The 21,188-nt window shown below is 40.3% G+C and overlaps 1 protein-coding gene and 1 long non-coding RNA gene across 3 annotated transcripts in view; one reads left to right on the top strand and one right to left on the bottom strand.

Annotated features, from left to right (window-relative positions):
- Positions 1-11,050, bottom strand: part of LOC115239207 — an 18,583-nt gene extending 7,533 nt beyond the window's left edge. Inside the window, exons 1-2 of the long non-coding RNA XR_003884602.1 lie at positions 9,937-11,050; positions 8,482-8,757 (exon numbers count right to left, since the gene is read on the bottom strand). This is a non-coding gene — a long non-coding RNA (uncharacterized LOC115239207). The remainder of the gene's footprint in view (positions 1-8,481; positions 8,758-9,936) is intronic.
- Positions 1-21,188, top strand: part of LOC115239204 (transcription factor Sox-2-like) — a 103,725-nt gene that overhangs the window by 18,501 nt on the left and 64,036 nt on the right. The gene's annotated exons all lie outside the window — the stretch shown is intronic.

Here is a 21,188-nt window from a genome sequence, read left to right as displayed (position 1 = left end):
GGGGGGGGGGGGGGGGGGGGGAATAAAAAATGAAAGAAAAGAACACGCGGGGAAAGGGAGACCCATGTCCGTGCGTTGTCCGGCGACGGAGAGTGGGAATTAGCGGTTCTCTCGCGCGCGCCCCGGCATTCATCTCGACGGGACTTTTCGGCCGTTAATTACGTAAGAGCGTAATTTTTCAATATACCGAGGCCTTAGTCCCTCAACGACGTGCCGTGTAATCGCTTAGCGGCTGTAAACGTCCTGGACCGCTCTCTAGCTTTGTTCGCGTCGAGCGTATCGGTGGTATGTCACGAATGTGTCGGAAGACGACGACGGCTTTTTTTCGGTAACGGCCACTCTCGATTAATCCGTAATGAATACTGTAATTCGGAGATTCACGATCGCGTATAAATCTGATTTTCTCAATTTCCGAAGTAAATCGCATTTATATCATTTGACTCTTAGTCGTGTTTAAATCGTGCGGCGTATAATGAGAGTCGTTACATTTTCATTAAGTTTTTTATCACATTGCCGGACATTAATCTATAAACCTATTTTTACATTTATCGTTACAAAAGAACGTATTTATAACTTTGTTTTGTTATTTTATATATGTAGATTGATTATAAGACATAAGAAATGCCACGCGTGACAGTCGGCTTTATTAAAGAAAAAAAAAGGATGATCAATTAATCACCGTGTTTCGATATTTGAATAAATAAATTTTTTTTAAACATATTAAATATCTTTCAAGCATCGAAGTCTGTGCATCGTCTGTGTCATGTGCATCTTGCACGTGACAGAATCGTGACGTAATTTTGCATCGCCCGCGTCAATTAGCGCGATGTTTGAAGCCGCGAGAATTGATAAAAAAATCCTCTCGGGCTTCGCGTAAAAATATCGCGGTTACATTCGAAGTTGCATATATTTGTGTGGCGCGAGTCGCAGATTCTTATGCAATTTTCCATTCTCCGGTCGTCGAGTGTTTAAGTCCGATTTCACGCGGAGATGCCCGTCACATACTGGCGCGCAATTTATTTTACGTAAACGCGCAGAATATTCAATGACAATTAATTGTACGATTCAAAACAATAGAGGAGAACGTATGGGTATATAAAACGAACTTAGAGATTGTCTCTTTTTCGTAAAATGTATGAATCTCTTCGAATTTCTTCAGAAAAAATTTGATATTCTTTGGAAAAGATGTTCATACAAACATATGCCTCGTTTGATCTTGTCTCCGCGAGTTATGACGAGTTTTGTATTCTAGAAATCTTTAACTGTTTTATTTTCATACACAAGAAATGCTCAAAATGACTTGCATCTATATGCACGTTATTAAATATGGATTTTATTTTTTTCGAATTTTTCAAACGTCTTTCGGATGCTTGCAATCTTTCAATTTTCAATTCCCTGACGGAGTATTTCAATATTGTCAATATACATCATCCAATTTATCTGAGTTTCACACATTACGAGACACCCTGTACATAATCTAATTTCACGGATATAAGAATATATGAAGCATAATCTCTCGCATCTCCGTCTCTTCGCTCGGGCATATTCAAACTATCCGATATCGATTATACCGCTCGCGCGCCATACCTTGTCGCTTCTTCTCGATCGGCGGAGATGACAGAAAAAAGAAGCGCGCGTTGGAACGCGCGTCGCGCGTTTCCGTCCCTGGAATTCGATGATTCCGCGGAATGCCCGCGTATATACGTAATTCGCGCTCTCACGGTACGCGCGTACAAGTACGATATCGATGGCTGCTTTCTCGCGCGACCGAGCCTCGCATGCGCTCCGTTCTAACGTAATTCACGTACACACATGCCGCGCGATGCCTGATGAATGACTTTGCAATTATATTCTCATCAGCTCTCTCGCCTCGCTCCGGGTCTCACACCGTTAACCTGAGCCGCTCGACGTGGACGTCGTATTTATTGTGTCATTGTGTATGTATGTGTGTGTGTGTGTGTGTGTGTGTGTGTGTATGTCCACCGCACCGCTCAGAGAAACGCGCCGCGACTCCGTGCGTGTGTATTTGTTGCGCGGGTTTAGGTACTCGAATACCTGCCTGCGCCTTCCGACCAGGTGTGACAGCGGCGTGTAATTTTTGTCGCGAGCTCCGACGACGATAATTAGCGCGGTATTGTTGGCGTGGAAACGGCGTCGCGTTTTACGCGAGCGCGTTGAATGAAATTTCAACGTCGCTATGCGGACTTGAATCCTCTCGTTCTGTACTTTAGAAGAGGAGGTATGCGGCCGGAACGGATAGTTTTTCGCGATAACGACGCGGTAAATTGTAACCTTAAGAAGCGAGAAGGACAATAGGAGCTTATAAAGTAGATAATTGACGTGTCGATTGCGAATTAAAGATTTTAATTTACGATGGATATCGTATCCTTTCTTTTCCTTTTTTTTTCATCATTGGAGTAAAGCGTCAAGTCATAGAAATTGAATCTCTAGATTGTAGAATTGTAATTATTTCCTTGACATTATACGGCGGCAATTTCTTGCGATACATCCAAGACGAAGTTCAATTATGTTATCATGAATAAGTGATTAACATCATTTTTACTGTGAACAAGACTTTGTCTCGGGACGGAGAGATAAACGACGATTTTACGATAATTCCGATCGGATAGATCGGGCTGAGAATATACTTTTGGATGTTTGAGAGATCGCGACGGAAGCACGTTTGATAAGAATCGAACACGCAGAGTGTCAACGCTAAGATAACGTAATTAATTCTCGATAGCGCGAATGTACCTGCCGCCGACCCGATATCTCGACACAATCCTCGCGTACTCTCGTTTGTCCCGCTCGTTTCAAGAGACGTCTTATCACGCGAACGCGAAAAAAAAAAAAAAAAAACGGCGAGAAAAAGAAAATAACTCCGCGGCGAGTTGTGCGCCTTTAAACGCCTCTACTTCGTAGAGAGTGTCACGTGTGTCACCGCACGCGGCGATAATTAATGAGGCGATCGCGCGGCTCGAATCTTAATTATTTATCGCTGCACCGTTGATTAATTACGGCCAACTGTGCGCGCCGTTTCGTGATGTATCGCGCGGATAAGCATGACGTCGTGAGTGACAAATCGTGCGTTTTTTCTCTCCCTCTTGTTCCGTTTCTCTTTTTCTTTTTTTTTCTTTCATTCTCGTTGCGCTTTGCTTCTCGCGCCGCGGTCATAATGGGTCACGCGAAAGAGTATTCGAAATGCGTGCGCGTGGGATTTCGAAAGGAGGCTGTACGTACGTACAACTCGAGTGTCGGTCTCACGAGTGCCTTCACGCTCGAAGATAGCTACTTTCGGGACGAAACGCATCGCTCGTCTAGATACTCACGACTCTTACATCATGACTGTGGATTCGGCAATTTTGTAACGATTAGTTTGACAGCTGTTTGAACTCCATTATGATTAAATATAAGATTAACAGAATGTAATAAAAATTCTTTTTATATCTCCCGTTTTTTGTGATAAGATTGCCAATTCTTCAACATGATGCGTCAATATCTAGATGTGACTCGAAAATAGCTAACTGCAAACGTGAAAATATTCGTGACGTCGAGTGTACATACGTACGCGCGGCCATTTTGAAGCGAGACGAAGATCGAGGAAAAACTGTCGAGAGCCTCTCGCAAGAGAACGATTCGTAAACGTCTCGTTATCGATGTATCTCGAAACGATCGCGATTTTCTTCGTGACATCTATATTTTGCGAAGTTGCCATCATCACGATTCACCGAGCCGGACATTCCTGCACGATAATACGACGTACCTTATCTCCTCAGGCAAGTGTTGAACATTTGCACGCGATAAGAGACGGGTTAGCACAAATGGTGCATATGGTGTCGCAGTCCTACCTGGAAATTAAGACATTACGCCCGAGGCTATAATTACTCGCGGTGACGATACATCTAACACACGCGCTTCTGACGCAGAACAAATTTCTGATCGCAAATATAATCGTGTCTTACGATAGCGTTAATTACTTGAAAAATTAGGTCCACCGCTTATTATGAAACCACGTATCGTTTGATAGGTGACGATTCGTCGATGTACTCTTCACGGTAAACATCTTCATTAAGTCACGCATGATTCTCCATCGTAAGGGAAACCTGCTAATTTCGAGATAATTCCCGCGCGATATTATATCTCGCAACACGTAACGAGTCGCATCAGCTTGTGTCTCTGTGTATTACATCATTATATGACACCGTCGTATAACAATTATTACGCGCTACGAGAAGCGACGACACGCGATCGTCGTCGAATATGCAGGAGGGAATCGAATGAGGGAGGGAGAGAGAGAGAGAGAGAGGGAGGAAGGGGTGAGCGGAAAAAGGTGAACCGCGGAGAAGGCCCTCTCGTCGAAGTCCCACTTTGTGTACTAATTACTTAAACTCGCAATTAAGCGCACCCTCCCGGCGCGGGAGAAAGAAGTCGCGGAAGCGTGATTTCGCACCTTCCTCTTGGCACTTCTCTTCTTCGCGCGCACGCACGCACATAATAAAATCTCCTTTCCTTCTCCTCGACACGCTCTCTTATATACGTTTTCCTTCTCTCATACCTTTCCTTCTCTATCGCACGTTCGCATTTAATTAAGGCGCATCTCAAGCGTGATTAAGCGTACGGAATTGAGCGAATTGTTAAGAAAGATAGATAGATTAGGAGACAGAAATTTTTATATTTATTGCATTTTTATTTTCGTGAACTTTCACCCCTCTATCTTTCGAAGTCTCTTCTCAATCTAATTAGGGGCTAGTGAATTTTTGGCAGCTAATTGCCAGAGATGAGTGAACGGCCTCTTGCTTATCGGTGTCTCTTTCGCGCGTACGCGGAACGCATCGCAGCGCACGCGCGTTTGATTCCGACGCATTAAGTGAGATATATACGCATGGAGCGCGTGGTCACGCATGCGCTCGACGTGGCCGGATCCAATCAGAATTCGCACTCGGGGGCAACGGATGGGAGAGAAAAATGGCTTTCGTCGATTCGCGATATCCGCATTCTGTTCTGTCAGAGGGATTAAGATCAGGAGACAAGATATAGACTTGTTTAAATGAAACTTCAAGAGTTAAGGATCCTAGCAAAATTTTTTCTTCGCTTGATCGAATGATTTACAATCTCTGTATTTGCGCTACTTTTTCGACGATTGATTGGTCAAAAATTTGAAATTTTCAAAAAATTTTAATTTAGAAAATTATTAATAAGATGTAATAATTTTTATTGTTGTGTGTGATTGCTCTTTCTATTCGAAGGAATAAATATTAAGTGAAATTCTTTCTCTTCAATTCGCTAACGATATTTTCAACTTCGTTCACGTAGACACCTAAGAGAATTGTCGATATAACTTTAACCAATCATGGGCCGCGTGAGTAGTAAATAAAAATGTTCACTCCATCTGGCAATTATCGATTCTGTGCCGGGTCACAAATGGCTCGAATAAATCGCGTCTTCTCGAAGAAATCGCTCTAGTGGCCTGGTCGGAATTAAAGTTGGCCGGAAGAATGATACGCGAAACTTTACCCGCTTCGAACTTTAACCGCTGATATTTCCGATCCATTCTCCCTCGTTCTGTCTCACGTCACCGTTATATTTCTTTCCAAATAAAAAGTTACATCGCTTTGTAACAAAGTATTCCAATTAATTTTCCTCTCTTTAAACTTTTACTGTAAATTTCTCAATAATTTCTATCGGTTCAATGTCGCGACGTCTCTGTGTATTTCTAACTCATACTCTTTAAAACTTACGCGAACTCGTATTTTTTTGCAATAAATTAATTAGATTATGAGAAATCTCATTTACACGCGAAATTGATGACTATATTACTCGTATTCGTGGCCGAGAGAGCTTGACGCCATTTCCGCCTCGTAAGGATTATAACCACGTGGCGGAAGGTGTAAATCTACAGTCTGTTGCCTAACTCACATCGTCGAAGCGGAGGCACGCGCCACCGAACAAAAGATCCGGCCAGATTATCGATCGTCGATTCCACGGAATTTCAGATATGCTCGTGTATCGTCTTGAGGAAGGCGATTTGTCCCGCTGGACAAGTTTCGATTCCTTCCTCGGTTATTACCGTTACCGGAGAAACGGACAAGAAAACACGGATCCCATTTACAATGCTTTTACGATCGAAATTACTTTAACATCTACTCGATATTAAATATATTTGATACATTAAAGTAAACCATAAATCGATAATTCGAATAAAAAAGGGAATTTGTAAAATTTATTATTAAAGAATGAAGTTATTGACATTTCTATTGTAAAGTAAAAATTAAATGTTAGCATTTATATATCATACACATTTATAAGTAAATTAAATTAAGAAACAGTCTGAATTTTCGCTGAGAAAAATACACTCGGCATAGAAAAAGTATAATGCACGAGTGACGAGAAACAATCTTGAGATTCTAAGCGTGAAATAATTATTTCTAGTATAATTATTATGAGGTACATAAATTCTCCAGTTAAGTATTACTATCTTTTCACGTTTCTGCGCAATACATCATCATCATCTCTCTCCCTCTCTCTCTCTCTCTCTGAATAGTGTAGGTATATAAATATGGATATGGCGTATATTTTATTTTTAACACCTAAGATTTATCCGCTCTCTCTACCGTACGATTATTAACGTTATTATAAATCATTCGCCAACAACGATCACGGCCGGATGCATTTCCGGTGACCGTGTGCGCTTTACTCGTAGAAATCCGGGAGAGGCTACTCGCGTGTCTCTGTAGCAAACGGGCGTGAAAACGAGATTCCATTCGGCCATTTTATTGTCCGTCGTGACACAGAACGAGATGCGACATCAAAGACAGTCGGAGTTATCGCCGCTGGTGGTACATTTCGATATTAATCCCCCCTCCCCCCTATTTCTCTCTTAATAAACCATCGTTCCCCTTTGACGGCGGCTCGCGAGCGACATCGATGGGATCATACGAGCGTTTGTACAAATTGTACGAATGCGCGAGAACACGGGGGGTAATTATGCGTATATTTAACGGAATTCGACCAGCCTTTCCTCGACAATACGCGCGTTTGTAGCGCTTTTACGCAGTTCACTGCTCGGGGTGAAATTGCCTTTAGCGAATTCGCTCGACGTGAGTCCTTAGTAAAACATTTTTTTCATGGATTCTAAATCATTCTTCTCTTTTTTATTTTCTAGCATTTTTATTTTAATTATATTGATGGATTTGTGGCTTTAATTTAATACGTCTCCTTGTTTCCAGCTTTTCTCTTTTTAAAGTAATGTGTTTTTGATGAACCGTGCAAATTTTTTGTGCTATGCACAGATTAAATTTGATGATTTAATGCGTTGCGTATACAATCCGATTAAATATTCTCCGATTACTTTACGATTTTCAGAGACTATGTGAAAGCTTCAAAGTTAAATTTATTCGACTAACTTGACTTAGTATTCCGCGCTTTAATTGCATTTCAGCTTGGAATTAATGTCATTATGAACGTAATTACTGGCAATATATGAATATTATATGAAACGTATATCAATTAACGACAGCGCAAATATAATATGTCTGTCGATTAACATGAGACGAGACTTTAAAAAATCTAAAAAATTTTATGATATCTTAAACGGTGCAATCAAATAATTAATTTTAATATACACTTTATTTTATTTCTTCTCTTTCGTAAAATTCGCTTTAGAATAGTTTTGAAATCTTTTTTAAATTTTCCAAATCTGTTTCTATAAATAGGTGGTTTGAGATGTGTGTGTTTCTGAACATTTCTTTTTTCTTCATCATTATTGCGATTCTCGGCGACGAGGCGCGGTATAGCGGCCAAACAAATCATCGTCGCAAAAATCTAATTTACGAGCGCGCACATGGCTTAGGGACGAGTCTATACCCGGGTCCAGCTAAACGTGGGAAGTTGAAAAATGCGAATGCCCATTAAAAGATTCGGTGACGGCCTTCGTGGTCGTCCGTGCCGATTCATCGCTTACCGGTTTCACGGACAACCCTACCAGCGCTAATTTACTGGTCGGCTTACCACGATTAGCCAGGTTCTTTGTCACCTATATCGGGCCAGATGTCAGTGGTGTCTCGACGATCCGGTATCGGCCCTGTTTGAAACACGAACGCGCGATATCCGACAATCTAGGATATGTATCTCGGAAATGTTCTGTTAGGCAATTAGAGGATAACGGTTTGAAACACAGTGTTACCATTCGACGCGAGAAAGCAGTAATATCGATCTCCAGCGTCTCGTCTCCCTTCTCTCCCTTTTTTATTTTCCCGAAAGCAAGCCTTCGCGACTGGCGCTTCTTTTTTTAAATAGTATCTCGAAAGTTAACAATAGGAGTTAATACGTATGTGATCTGCGGATGACTGGAATACTGTATGGAGACCGCTCGAAAACTCCCGATGTCGAAGAGAATAGTGAATAATTTATGAACACGAACTGGAAAACGGAAGAGAGGCCGCACAGTTCGAGATTCGAGAATTTTAATAACCCCTCACACACCTGCGCGTGTATCATGCCGGATCCTCGCGTCGCAAACGAAGCGGGGGACGAGGTATGGAATCCTGGAGACCTGGTTATCCTAATATGACACGTCCGGACACGGCCGGCAGCCACCCGTTGGGAACAGAACCTTTAATATATTCGTACCTGGTGTCCTCGACGCAGGCCGGTTGCTACTCTCAGGGCCGCATTCAAATTCTTACCATTCTTGTTCATTCACTGACCGCACTATTAGACTATTGTCGAACATTGAAATGATATTGGTCGATTATTTATCTGTAAAAAAGATGAGTTTATGATAATCGCAGCATTATCATATTAAAATTTTTCGATTAAAAGTACCTTTAAAATTCTTTTATTTAAATGTCTTATGTTAAAAATGAAACATTGATTATTAACGTTGAAATATTGCGCTATTTAGCATCGATTAAATGATTTGCAAAACTATCATGATGAAATGTTTATATATTCTATATAAAAAAAAAAATAAAAAAAATCAAATAAAATCAAATAAACACATTTAGAAAAATCTTGATAAATCTGCGTTAAGAATACTCGTGGCGAGAGGGAATTTATCTCTTACCTCATTCAAGACTTTAATTTAAAATCTAATTACCAGATTTAATTTCAAAAAGTTACAAAAAATCGATCTTCATTAACTTAGTACCCTTATCCACATACACGTACATACATGGAGAAATGGAATTTATCTATAACTTAATTAAAAGCTAATTTTGTTGTTTTAATTCCGAATTTATTGTCAATTAGCTGAAAATTTATAATAAAGAAAGAGATAAAAAATTTTATATTTTTATAGATGCAACACGTTACGTAGAAATACACATATACAAAATACTATAATCATGTAACATGGTAAAGTGACGAAGAGTAAAATGTTAACAATATTGTTAACAATTAATTGCTACCGAAATATTTATGAATTTGCTACTCGCGAAATAATTTTAAAAATTAATTAAAAACTCGCCGAGCACTATATTGCTAAAATTATGTTAATGCAATTAATTACTCTTCTATGATTTTAATATATTAAAATGTTTTCCAAATTTATTGTTTTCGAGAAAATTGTTTAATACCGAATTTATTGCCTATCGTTTAACTTACAATTAAAAAAAAGTGTGGTGATGTTTTAGCTTACAAGAACAAAGTATATTAAAAAAATTAATGTATGTTTTTTTTTAAATTTTAATATTAAAATGTTTTTTGGACGAATTGCTTTCAGGATATTACTCAAAAATTTAATGCTCATGAAATGAGTTTTTAATTTGTAATATAAAGTGTTTTAAATGATATTTTGAGAATATATTTTAGAAGAAGAGATCTAAAATATTTTATACATATTACACAATTATGTAAATTGAGTTATCATCGCGAAAATAAATGAAATTAATTTTACAAATGATAAATATTAAATTAATAAATTTATAAATTGCTTACCTCATGGTTGCTGTCTTTTAATGCCTTTTTGGACCATCTTCTCTCTTGTTTGTCGTCTCCTTTGTTGCTCCTTTATGGCACTCACACGACATTCATTTGTGCGAAAACGATTAATTATGATCACGCGCGCACTAATCACCAGAATACGACGATCGCACTTTACATAATATTCTCAGTTTATCTCACACGCGATGTATTTTATTTTATACAGTGACAAAATTATGCGAAAACCAAAAACTATTACACGAAGTTATGATTCGGCATTGAAAGTTGCGTCGCATTTACATTGCTATCTCTATCTGTAATGGACCGTATATGGTCTATCTCTATTTTTAACAGATAGTATACGTACGTATTTTCTTATCTCTTATTATAACACAAGATAAAAATAAATAATTATATATAGTCTAAGAATATACTATTGTTTTATTAACTCGCGCGATTAAATTCGATAAAATACGAGTTTCACGAAATCATTGATATATAAGATCGAATATTCGACTGGCAATGGAGAAACATTAAAATGCGGAATTAATAACGACTGTATTTATTAATTATACGTATTGCCATAATGAAACAAATCGTTTTATGTGTCCGCGATGTTTTATTAATGAGTAAGAAATCGAAAAATGGCATCGGCAACTTTATTCGGACAGTACGATTAATTCAGAGACACGATTATTGCGAGAATTAATTACTCCCGCTGGCTGACAATCTTTAATTTTTCGTTGATCGTATTTGGCACTTGATATTTGTCGAAATTATATTTCGAGAAATAATACAACGACGCACAGAGTCTTGCGTCCTTCGTGCTCGAGCTTCGCCGCAGGAATGTCCTTCGTGCTCGAGCTTCGCCGCAGGAATGTCAACAAAGCGATTGTTTATAATAGCGTTTGTCTACATCGCGAGGAATGCGTAACAGTTAATCCATTGAAGACAGTAAAAAACATTTAACGTGCTACAAAATTAATACGTACGAATATTCGACAGTTTGTTGTCGCCCGTGGATGGGAACGGACGTGTTCTGACGCGCTACGCGGATGTTCTTTATTTGGACCACATTTTTTGAATTTCTTCCTGTTCTGAGGAGGATTTCAAGGATCTTTCATTGTTTTCGAAAACCCCCCTTCTTCCTATATATTTTTCGAAAATATTTTTCAAAAATCTACATATTTTGATAAAGAATCTTATACAGTTAATGGCAACAAGGCGCGAATACTCGTCGATAAAATCTCGATAGCTGTCACAAAATGATCGAATAAATTATAGAAGTTCTTGAATTTCAAATTAATTATTCACAGACGCGATGAGATATATCGTGGCATTTCGCTATTTGAATTCGTATTACTGCGCGTTATCAATCTGAAAATGAGAGATAGAAATCGTAATATAATTCGAATCCAAATATCATTAAAGAAATAATTATCGCTCGTATTTATATCGCAGTGAAACGATATAATTTAATAATTCCTTTCTCTTGTCATTCTTACTTGAAATATAGATCGTGTCCTCAATATTTATCTGGATAAATAGCCATTGGCTCGAAACGCTTATAATTAGTCAATCGCGGGAGTTAATTAATTGTACGAGCTAACAATCTCCACAATTATTCATACGAAATAATCACGATTAGTATTTCCTAGTATCTACTAGATGTCACGATCGTATTCCGGGAGATAATACGACACATATACGTGCGCGATGGTTTCATATTTTAAACGTTCCACACTATACTTTACGTAAATAATAGCATAAATAATAGCGTTAAACTATACATTGTAAACATTCAATAACTTTTAACGCGCTATTACTTACGTGCGACGGTCTTATTATCATTCGCGCGGCAGAACTTGAGGGGGGGAAGGACGCGAGTCTCTGTGCGACAAGTATTTGCGTATTAAGGTTATATTCCAAACAGTTCTCCCCGAGGAAAATTTTACTTGATAGTTTCGAAACTTTTTTGAGCGTTTCCGATTGGCTTCAAGCAGGTCATCGAGTAAATTTTCCTTGGAAAGGATGTTTTGGAACATAACCTTAAACTTGCCAAACGATAATATCGAATATTTAAAGATTGTCAGCCGTCGATTAATTTTCGCGATTATCACATCGTAATTAGCCATTAACGTGGTATCAAGATAAAATTATAGTATAAGTATATAGTATATAGTATAGTATAATTGTATGATATTGAGGACACTATATAAAGTGCCAGGCGATCATCTGATTAGTTTACGCGAACGATCGTAATTAGTGTTTTCGCGAGTGAGTGCCACGAAGCAGCAGCAAAGGAGAGAATAAACAAGAGATGAGAAGGAGAAACATCGAACGATGTTAAAGCAACTGTAGGCAGGTCAGTAAATCAGAATTTGGTTAATTCGTTATTTGTAAAATTAATTGCTCGCTTATCTTCGCGGTAATAATTCAGTTATTATTGTGTAATATGTAACGTGTTTATTATTTTTTAAACTTGTTTCACGAATAATAATAAATAATAATAAATTCGGATTAATGAGAATTTTTCTTTCTCTATCAATTAATTCGGAAAATAATTTAATATCAAGCTAATATTATTAGCCTTTCATTTTGGACAAAAACATTTGATTGTTATATGATTATAGTATTCTATATTGATGCATTTATAAAAATTTAATATTTTTAGACTCTATTTGCATATCTTTGAGCAATTAATTATAACAATTCATATATTATTATTATATGATTTTTTGTTTACGATTTGCTGCGAGTGATTTTCGCAAGTAAAGATGTTAATATAACATTAATTAAGTACTTTTCATTTTTAATATTAACTTTCTGTTAATTGATGAGATCAATAAAAATTCTGGATTATAGTAGTAAATTATGTACTTAGTTACGTTATATATTTGAAATGATTTCTCGTGGTGGGGATTGTTATTAATTGAGGTAACAAATCGCATCTTATCTTTACTTAATTCGAGACACACACAGATCTCGAGAAAAAGATATTTCCACAATACCAAAACGCAGATTTAATCGAAAAATCGCTGACGAGGATAATACGCGATAATGTATTCGGATAGCGCGTGATATCTTTCGGAACGGATTGCGGATGCTCGATATTATTTTTGAAAATCTCGCGCATTCCAGGGTGGGGCAGTCCCGGGCATTAAATCATCTCGCTCGGTGCAGCCACTGACGGCTAACCAGCAACGGTGGCCGCCGGTGGCTGCGGGTGTCTGGTAGTTGCCACCATCGTCGTAACCAACCTCGTAGATTCCGATGACACCCGGTTTATTGCGAGTGTACTCTCCCAGCCTAATAAATTCCTTTCTGGCTAGCAATCTATTCGAACGCCGTTTTCATTCGCTTTTCAACCCCCCATGTTACTTCACTCGGATTTCCCTCTCGCATTCGCCGCGATTTACTTTGTGTGTGTGTGAATCACGGCTCTTACTTAATTTGTTGTCGTTGCGCTCGCTGATACATCGGCGGATCTCGACTCTCTACCGAAATTGACAGGATAATCGTTCGAAACGATGATAAAAATAATTACTCGTTTGTTTGATCGTAACATTTTATCGCATTTCTGGTAGTAGTTATGTCAGCTCGTGTGCGTGCTATGATTTTTATATAGTCATAAACTCAATCGAGAACCAACTAACGTATTCATGCAGAGCTGTTGAAGCGATGTTAAAAATGCAAAAATAATTCCCGACGATATAGACTGCGTTAAATTGCGGTGAATTGTGTATTTATATTGTCAAACTCGACAGCGGATGAATTTTCGCGAAAAATAATCAAATCGGGTTTCATGATAAACGAATCATTTTAGCGTGTGTGTATGAGCTAGAATTTTACAATTTTAAACAAGTATTACGATAAAAAAAAAAGCCGGGTTTTACATTAAATACTTACACAAATATTTTCGCGTAACGAGAAAATATACTGCTGTTTCCTGTCGCCGGCTCAAATATCGATCTGAAATTGCGAGCTTGATAGCAAAGCGCACACATCCGGAATCGCGCGGGCCGGTCACGGCAGCCCTAAACACCCTCGTTGCGATTCGTGCGGAAAGAACGAGTCGAGTATCGCGTCCGTCTGGGCCCTTATGGCGTTCTCTATGGGGGGTTCGCGCGCCCGAGAGACGGACCGATAAACCGAACGACCGTTCGTTCCACCAACGAGAGCAAACACTTCGGAGTCGGAGAAGGCACTCCCGGCCAAACATGTCCATAGAACGAGACTCACACGTACGTATGTGCGTCCACACGTATGCACGAACAATCTGGAGAACTGGCAAAGTTTATCCGTGTATGTGTGTGTATGTATACGATGAACGAACGTATCGCCCTGGAAGAAACACGTGGCACGTCCATGGTCTCTCGTCCACTTCTGATGTACCCCTAATTAAGCTCGGTACACGTTTCGAGTGCTCTCTCTCGCTCTCTCGACTACTTGGTCTCCGGGTGCGAGCCTATGCGGAACTTTCGTACCGTCTGGCACACGTGGGTGGCGATTACTCGAGTGCCCTTTAAGAGCGCGCTCGACAGCTAGTAGTTGGATCCGAATTAGCGATAGGATCGATCGCCCGCGGACACACAGACTACTTCTAATTACTAGAAAAGAATCGTTGTCCGATCATGAATTTTTTAATGTATGAAACAAATTAACGACATGAAAAACATCCGTTAACTTTTTAATGAGTTGTATATTCACTATAAGAGAAAAAAAGCTATAACAAAAATTGTTCAAATTTAGAAAATTTGTTCGAGAAAAGATAATTATATTACATAAAAACTATTTTTTAAAATTCTAATTTAATAATTAGTTTAATAATTCTAATTAAATAAAACTAATTTTTTTAATTGTATGATCGGAGGGGGGGGGAGAATAATATAATATTTTTATAAATATATAATAATTAATTTGAGAGAGAGAAATATGATTTGATCGCGTGAAATTTTTTCACGATTCCACCTTGCTTTTGTGCGGTCGGGAATTCATTTTCGCCGGAATAGAACGATGGTTTATAAGCACACCGCGCGCAACATTTTACAGGTGGATTGGCGCGAAAAGAATTCCGGCGTATTTGGCACACGTGCCGGGGATTTGAATTTGTAATTCGACGCTTTTGTCGATCCCGTGGAAATTGAATGCGCCCGTTAATGGCACCCGAATTCGTACCGGTGGCACGTTTGAGGGGTATAACGGCGCGCTGCGTACAATAAGGCGCGCGAATCGGATTCACGTTAATGCGCGTGTACATGTCGCCTCTCTTACCTGAAAAAGGAGTCCCGTTGCATCGAAATAACTTGAGTTCACGCACGGTCCGGTGATGGAATCTTTCTTATACGCGACTGTTCGACCATGAAAACAAAAATATTACGAAACACGTAATTTATCCGTAATATATTTCCTTCTCTAAAATAGAAAATAAGATAATATTAAAATTGATATGCTCTACAATATTAAAAATATGCATGAATCGTATACGTAATTATTTTGACGACGTATTTCATTTACTCTCATTTGCTAAAATCGATGGAAAAATGCATGTGAAAGCACGATGTGCTTGCACAGTAAAGGGATTAGCCGAATATTAAATTATAATAATTATCGAAATTTGTGCATCGTTGATATATGTAATTTATTACGTCTCCTGCGAAATCCATTTGATAGTTGAAAACGTTCGCTTGTCACAGTCCGCCATTCATTACGGTTTAGTTGCGAAAGGTGAAAGTTCAGTGGAAATTTATTTACGTCCCGATCGTTTCGTTCGAGTGATCTTAAGCCATCGCGTGTACATTAATTGGTGACAACAACCCTCGTTGACATCCCGCGCTTAACGGCGCCCACGATGCGTGCGTGCTTGTGCGTTATGCATCGTCGTTTTGCGAGTCAGTGAGGCGAGCATCGTCGATGACGTCGATCTATCCTTTGCGAACACGTCTTCAATTTATACCATCTAATTAAACGGCGACACTTGTTACTCGTCACGCTCGCTCAGGCACTATATTTCACGATGGTTTACGAGCGATGTATCCCCCCTTCGATATTTAACTCTTTGATGTACTTTATGATATTTTATCTAAAAAGCTCTACGTAAGTTTCTCATGTAAAGGACGATAACCTCCTATAATTCTCGTTAAAAAGAAAAATCTTGTCGTAGAGAATTTACGCTAAATTAAATTCGCGAAAAATTGTACAACGTGACGGGATGCATCTTATAATGCGGAGAGGACAAGTGTGTGCATCAGGCATGGTTTATCTTCGATTTATGACGGCGCATAATTAGCCAGGCCAAAAGTGAAACCTCTTTACGCCGCCTTGGTCGAGCGAATATCCTCGGCAAATCGAAACGACAGCTTCGAGAGCTACCGGTGATATTTGAGAAAAAATTGACATCGTCCGCGCGTCGTATTGCGAGGTAAAGCCAACGCGAGTTCTCTCCTTTCGCTTCTCGCGGCGGATTCATGAATAATTTATCGTGGTAGTAAACGCGAGACAAGCTGTCGCGGCCTTCTAACTTTAATTCTCGAATTCGCGGCGTACCGTTTGAACGTGTAATTTCGCGTCGCGGCGGAAACAAAATTTTTCAACGATATAATGCGCGGCCGATACCGTTGGACGGAGAGGAGGAGGAGGGTCGACGTGTGCGACGGTTGGTTTTTCAATTTCGGCGAAATTTCACCGTGAATTTACCGACATGACGGACGTTTAATCGAGCGTGCTTCAACGAGTATCCGCAAAATAAACATCGTTCCGCGTCGATGATTATTTCGCGATGTGTCCCGTTATATTAAGCTAAAAGAAGATACAGGAGAATTAATGACAGCGGCAACGTCGTCCTCCGATGGAGTCGGGATTTATGGTTTGTCTTACGTCACGTGGCTAATTAGAGGGTTTATCCGTAAACACTCCGCCCCCGCTCGAAAAGATCGGAGAATTCTCGACAAAACTCTTCGGCATATTTTGATCCGGCAATTATCGGCGGTCTTTGTTTTTGCCGCGCAATTTGCCGGGTTCGGTCCGTGACGGTTCCCTCTTTTACCTGAACTCTCGAGATAACTTACGCCCCCATTGAACGTGTTTTCGAGAAATTTTAGTTCTTCTTTGGACGAACTCAATTATGTTTATAATTAATTGATTCGTCAGCGTGCCTTATTAACGCGTCTTCCCGCACTTTTATACGCGTTCTTATCTGTGCACCCGGGAAATGGTGACATTTAATAGGAGTGCACGGAATCACATAATGTCCCCGCAATTTGATATCATAAGGCTTCGTCGATATGGGGAGCTAATGGTTCGCCATTACGGAACGTCTAAGATTTCCTGTCCCCTGACACAGATGAATTTTTGGATTACACTGTGGCGGATGGTTTAATTTTCACATCTCGACTCGTTGCGTAACGTTTAAGTTAAAGAGGCGCGTTGCGAACGACACGCGTTTCTCTCCAAGATTAAAACGGAGAATTAAAATTATAAGTTTGGAGCGAATCGTTTGATACGTTTGTCACTTATAAATAACATTCTTTTCACATTTAACGGATCAGTGTCACGTAAATATGCAAAAAAATTTTTATGATTTGATCAGACTCTCGATTTTTAAATCTGAGACCTCTCTTGGTAGCCAACTCTTGGTATCAAATCATTTTCATGACGAATTTTTTTTTTCGTACGACATTCTTTCATCAAAGGATCGATTCCATCGATGACTCAGGGTGTTCCGCGTCGTCGAGATGTTAACTGGCCAGTCACGATGCACATGTTCAACCAGGAAAACGTGTGGCGTGTTTCCCGTGTGCAGTGCGCGTGTACCCGCGTGCACGCACACACGTAAAAGTGACGAGGAGCGTCGAGAGAGTTTCGTATACGCGCGCGAGGTTATTGACATTATTGACCAAATATTGGCCCGCCTCGTGAGAAACGGTCGGTTTCCTTTTATCGTTGTCGCCGGATCGCGGCTGTTGTGGCGGCCGCGACAATTATCGTCGATTGCTCAAACAGAAAATTTACACAAAAATATATCATACAACAATATGAACAAAAATTTCTTCGCATCGAGAGCGCGCGTGACTTTATATCGTTCATCTTAGCGATCGTCGAAAATTGAACTCTCAATTTTCGTGCCAATGAAAAATTACGTCAGATTGATACGTTAATTGCCCGTTAATTAGCACGAAACGCGCGAGTAGAAGTCGAGAGAAGCATTAAAGCGCCGGAGGGAGAGACGGTCAATAAAGATTCCCGAAGAGGCATCCGTCGTCCCACGCATTCAGTGTGTCATACCGGAGACACGGTGGGTGCATCCGAGACCCCGGTGTCACGAGGGGAAGGGGGAGGTGTCGTCGGTCACCGTGACCGTATCAGAATCCATGAAACACCGACACCGTCGGGGTGTCGCGTGTACGTAACGCACCCCGCGGGTACACGCACGTGTACAATCGCTTCGCAGAACCGCGCATTTTCCTACGGGATCGTCCGGAGGAAAGATGGCTCTTTCCTTACTCGGTGGAAAATATTCAAATATATCGTGTTACAACTGAGAAAAAATAAATAAAATGTACGAAAGAGCGCGTATCTTTTATCTCTCCGCTCTATATGTACTTGATTATTGATTAATTGATACTCATCGTGTTTGATTGATATTATATATATATATATATTTTTTTTTGTTTCTTTATTTTTATATGTAGGGCTGAATGCGCAGGTATAAGTGCGACTAACGCGAACGCGCGCTCTTCTCTGCTCGCTCTAGGTATCCGTTGTGTAATTGGAACTCTCATCGTGTTTTAGCAGGAAACGGAATAGGCGTATGCGGTTACATTGGTTTCCGAGCTGCACCTAGCTCGGGAGGTGTGTACAGCTACGTCCTGCGTCGACAGCTCGCAATCGTAGCGTGATGTTGTACTTTTCACTGACTATACGAGCATTGGCGATGATCAAAGTAACTTTGCTTATTCCTTTAAAATTTTTATAAATGATTCTTAACATGAGTTTACTCCTTGTCATATCCCTTTTCGTAAAAGAATATATATATAATAAAATACACTCTTTTTATAAAAAATATTCTGTAATTAAAAAATTCAGTAATAGATTAACAGAATAGGGATACATTGTTGAAAAATCATTGCCGCCTATTTATTGTCACTCTCTCTTTTTCTTCTTCTCTCAGACGCGCGAAAAATCTCGTGACGAATATCTTTTGCTCCGAAGAAGGGAAAACGCATTTGGAACTTAAGACATTAATGGCGAGCGTGTACTCTTCGTCCTTACGAGAACGTAAGCGTAAGTGTATCGGAGAAGGACCCGCCGTTGCAAAACCTTATACGCAATTTTCCTTTCCTCCTCCCCTCTTCCATCAGGGGGGGAAATTTCAATGCGGAAAATCTCGACGGCGAGACGGAATAAACTGGAGCGTGCATAACTCGGTTGCCTTTGCCACCCCGTTGCTGCTTTCTGCCGCTATAAATTCATAAACTACAAGTTCGCGGCGACGGCGGGGTCCCTTCGTCCTCGGAGCGCTGTTCCATCGCCACCCACTCGCACACACGTCGCCTTACCTTAACCCGAAGGGAAGGGCAGAGGAGGGACGAGAGGGAGGAAGGAGCGAAACTGTTGGAAAGTTTCCCCGGTTACCTCCGGGAGCGGCAGCGCCTCCGCCCACGCATCTTCCCAAGAACCGCCGACGGCGGGCGAGAGAAACTCGAGTCGGTGCCTCGATAAATTTGCGAGTAGTTAGTTACAGCAAGAAACTCCCTCTCCGGGGAGGGGGAGGGGAGGGCGCGGTGGTTTTGACACACGGACTCACGCGGGAGCGCCAGGACCGTCGCCGAGCGCCTCGGATATTAAATTCGCGTCGGAGAATCGCGAGGGAGAAAATCGGCTTTCCGATCGGGGAGAGAGTAGACTCCGGGAGCTCTCCCCGGAGTATGTATGTATGTATGTAAGGTGTTACTTGGAACTCTCTCTCTCTCTCTCTCTCTCTCTCTCTCTCTCTGTCGCCGAGCTGCGCGACGGTTTGTTTTCTAACGAGCTTCCGCGGCCCGCGGAATCGATCGCGCCAAGTTTCGCGAACAATTACCGCCGCGGTTGGGTCTGGTCCGGGATGGAGAGAACTTTATATATGTACATATATACACGTCTTATACGTTTCATTACGCCACGCACTATGCACAGTCGCGCCGATCCTTTTACGGGTCCTTATTTGCAACTTTAGTCGCTTCTTCGCGAATACTTGTAGAAATTTAAATTTTTGAGAGAGGATACTTTATTTATTCACGCATTCTTTTTTTGTACGAGTATTAAATTGTTGTCGCTAATCTTTAATTGATATATAAACACTCATATATATTCATTTCTTGTCAAAAGTCTTTGTGATAAAAATAAAAATTTTGTATTTAAAGCTTTCGCGAAATAACGGTCAGTATTTGTTCTTACGCATTAACTATTTGTTCACCAAGTCGACGTGCCTTGTATCGAACGAGCGTATTTCACGCTTCAACGGGCGTGCCTTCTTGTCAAACGATTCGTCGTGTGTCGGCGGCAACATCCTGGCATCGTTCTGTTACGGTTTTTCGATCGATTTGAGTCGAGCACCGCCGATGACGGTATCACGTCCGATGGTAATTCGATATGCGTGTTGGAGAGAACAAATATTCTTTCCTGCACGAGTAGCAGATAGCGGGAGTAGTAGGTGAATAAGTATCCACGCTATCAGTATTCCCTCTTCGTTTGAAATTACGCGAGGAAGGATGATGCGCGTGAGACGAAAGTTAACGCGTGACACGTGGCGCGACAAATTAATTATGCAACCGCGTGCGCGTAATCGTTGTCGTCGCGCGCTTACGCGGAAGAACGCTTGGATTCGAAGAAAGACGCATGATCGTTTGTCGCACGCGTCGAGATCCAAAATAGATAGAGAGGAAGCCAACATTGTATAACTCCGCCGCCTATGTTGATCATCGCTACTTAGATATGACGGATCGCGACTCGTCATTAATATTGAAAAATACCGTGTAAATTAAATGCATCATTTATCAATTTCGATCTCAACTACGTGATCAAAGTATGAAGAAATTTTAAAGTCGTAAACTCGTATAGAAGAGAAACGATTAAAATTTTATACAAAAATAACATATACATGAGAATCTTAAAAGATTTTATATATTTTTCACTGTTTGCTCTGCAGAAAAAAAAATTGTAAGCAACTGCGAGAATTATTGACTCGGACAACGATCCTGAGTTCTGTTTCGGCTCTCTATCTTTCTCTT

The sequence above is a fragment of the Formica exsecta genome, unplaced genomic scaffold (assembly GCF_003651465.1).
Source record: "Formica exsecta isolate Colony F162 unplaced genomic scaffold, ASM365146v1 scaffold365, whole genome shotgun sequence".
NCBI lineage: Eukaryota > Metazoa > Arthropoda > Insecta > Hymenoptera > Formicidae > Formica > Formica exsecta.
The sequence above is the reverse complement of the archived record's forward strand: the minus strand, read 5'-3'. Positions and strand labels throughout refer to the sequence as shown.